Raw genomic sequence first — 3,300 nt, forward strand, 5'->3', positions numbered from 1 at the left:
AAAGCCTTCGACAAGCTCCCACATAGGAGATTAGTGGGCAAAATTAGGGCACGTGGTATTGGGGGTAGGGTACTGACATGGATAGAAAATTGGTTGACAGACGGAAAGCAAAGAGTGGGTATAAATGGGTCCCTCTCGGAATGGCAGGCAGTGACCAGTGGGGTACCGCAAGGTTCGGTGCTGGGACCCCAGCTATTTACGATATGCATTAATGACTTAGACGGAGGGATTAAAAGTACCATTAGCAAATTTGCAGATGATACTAAGCTGGAGGGTAGTGTGAATTGTGAGGAAGATGCAATAAGGCTGCAGGATGACTTGGACAGGTTGTGTGAGTGGGCGGATACATGGCAGATGCAGTTTAATGTAGATAAGTGCGAGGTTATTCACTTTGGAAGTAAGAGTAGAAAGGCAGATTATTGTCTGAATGGTGTCAAGTTAGGAGGAGGGGGAGTTCAACGAGATCTGGATGTCCTAGTGCATCAGTCAATGAAAGGAAGCATGCAGGTACAGCAGGCAGTGAAGAAAGCCAATGGAATGTTGGCCTTCGTAACCAGAGGAGTTGAGTATAGGAGCAAAGAGGTCCTTCTACAGTTGTAGCGGGCCCTGGTGAGACCGCACCTGGAGTACTGTGTGCAGTTTTGGTCTCCAAATTTGAGGAAGGATATTCTTGCTATGGAGGGCGTGCAGCGTAGGTTCACTAGGTTAATTCCCGGAATGGCGGGACGGTCGTATGTTGAAAGGCTGGAGCGATTGGGCTTGTATACACTGGTATTTAGAAGAATGAGGGGGGATCTTATTGAAACATATACGATAATTAGGGGATTGGACACATTAGAGGCAGGAAACATGTTCCCAATGTTGGGGGAGTCCAGAACAAGGGGCCACCGTTTAAGAATAAGGGGTAGGCCATTTAGAACGGAGATGAGGAAGAACCTTTTCAGTCAGAGAGTGGTGAAGGTGTGGAATTCTCTGCCTCAGAAGGCAGTGGAGGCCAGTTCGTTGGATGCTTTCAAGAGAGAGCTGGATAGAGCTCTTAAGGATAACGGAGTGAGGGGGTATGGGGAGAAGGCAGGAACGGGGTACTGATTGAGAGTGATCAGCCATGATCGCATTGAATGGCGGTGCTGGCTCGAAGGGCTGAATGGCCGACTCCTGCACCTATTGTCTATTGTCTATTGTCTATAATCAACCACTTTATTTTGCCCGTCTTTGTGACTCCTCTTTGACACGTCGATCACCGCTGAGGCTGTTTTACCTGTTTCCCCTATGTACCGTAAGGTACACTCCTTACATTGAACTGCATACACCCCATTATTTCGCTCACGGGTTATCCTCTGTGCTATCCAGTCTCTCCTGTCACCCTGTTCTATGTTTTTGTCTATTACCCAGTGGGAGCAGGCCCCATATTGACATTAATTTGTAACCCTACTGCTCCCCTCGTCTGCTGGTTTTATCACCATCTCATGTTTATCCCTCAGCTCTGCCGTGGTCTCCCTCTCTTTTTTTCTGGTGAGGTTCGGCCTATCCTTTGTCATGGGCATATCCCAGGCTGTTTTAGTAACGTTCTTTTAAAACGTGTCGTGTTTGTTTGGCTTTACCCACGTTCCAGCATTAGAGGCCAATTTTTGCAATGTTTCCTGGGTGGGATTTGCCGGTTTTACAAATGGTGTCACTATCTCACCCTGCTTCCTGATACCCTTATGGGGTCGGCTCTGTTCTTGCAGAACCCTCGGGTGGTGCAGAGTCTGGGCCTTGTTATCAATATCTTGCCCTGCTTCCCGATACCCTTGCGGGTTCGGCTCTGTTCTTGCAGATCCCTCAGGTGGTGCAGAGTCTGGGCGGCATCGTCACCCAGCACACCGACGCCCACTGAAAATTACCCACGCACAGTGCGCGCCTGGAGCGGCAGTAGTTCAAACTACCCCTACCCCTACCCCTACCCCTACCGCTACCCCTACCCCTACCCCTACCCCTAACCCTAACCCTAACCCTAACCCTAACCCTAACCCTAACCCTAACCCTAACCCTAACCCTAACCCTAACCCTAACCCTAACCCTAACCCTAACCCTAACCCTAACCCTAACCCTAACCCTGACCCTAATGCAGGCAGAGTTATTTATAAAGTGGCCCAGACTCTGCACCACCTGAGGGTTTTGTAACAGAACCAACCCCATAAGGGTTTCAGGAAGCAGGGCAAGATATTGATAACAAGGCGCAGACTCTGCACCACCTCAGGGTTCTGCAAGAACAGAGCCGACCCCATAAGGGCATCAGGAATCAGGGCAAGATATTGATAAAATGGCCCAGACTCTGCACCACCTGAGGGTTCTGCAAGAACAGAGCCGACCCCATAAGGGCATCAGGAAGCAGGGCAAGATATTGGTAACAAGGCCCACGGGGAAGGCGGCATACTTTGGGGTTATTTTGTAGTGAGTTTTGAAGGCATGTGCTAGTGTTACGCATACCGAGGGCGCGCAAAGTTCGGCGCGCCCGGGCCAAAACGCCTCTGCTGGCCGCGGCCGAGTCGGCCGACGGATTGCCACGGACTTGCTTGACGACCTGTCACTCTCCGTGCATCGGTTGCACGCCCGGTTCGTCCTTTCCATTTGTTTCATGATGTACACGCGGCAGGCGGAATATTTTAAAAGCACTGTTCTGTTCGAAGTGCACAATGGCCGTTGGGGCAATGCAACTGGGGGTCGGTCGACCGGCTGACGACGCCTGCCTGCCGATTTGGTTCACGATGTCCCCGCCGAAGGCGGCATACTTGAAAGTACTGCCGTTCGCGGCGCGCAATTTGCAGGGGGGAGGAATTGTTAGTGGACGTCTGTGTGCTGGGTGACGATGCTTGCCGACTTGGTTCATGCCGTCCACGCCGAAGACGGCGCCGTTTAAAGTACTGCCGCTCGAGGTGCACAATTTGCGGGGGAATTGTTATTGGGCGTCGGCGTGCTGGGTGACGATGTGGAGATGAGGAACGCCGAGCCAGATCTATCTTATTTGTTTGCTTGGGCCACTGGACTTTGCATGGGCTTTGCATCATTGTGTGCTACGTTAAATCACGGCCAATTGAGTGAGTATTTTTTATTCAACCACTCTATTTTGCCCGTCTTTGTGACTCCTCTATGACACGCCGATCACCGCTGACGTGTTAATCTGCGTGTTAGGTATCTCGGGGGTCAGTTGGACGGACAGATGTGTAAGGGTTTTGTTCGGAAGGATCGTTGAGTGTAAACGGTGAACGGGGGTTAAAGGCCCTGAGGTTTCAATCCTCTAAAGAATGTAAAAGGTCTGAC

Source organism: Rhinoraja longicauda, unplaced genomic scaffold (genome assembly GCF_053455715.1).
Source record: "Rhinoraja longicauda isolate Sanriku21f unplaced genomic scaffold, sRhiLon1.1 Scf000166, whole genome shotgun sequence".
In the NCBI taxonomy this organism is placed as follows: domain Eukaryota; kingdom Metazoa; phylum Chordata; class Chondrichthyes; order Rajiformes; family Arhynchobatidae; genus Rhinoraja; species Rhinoraja longicauda.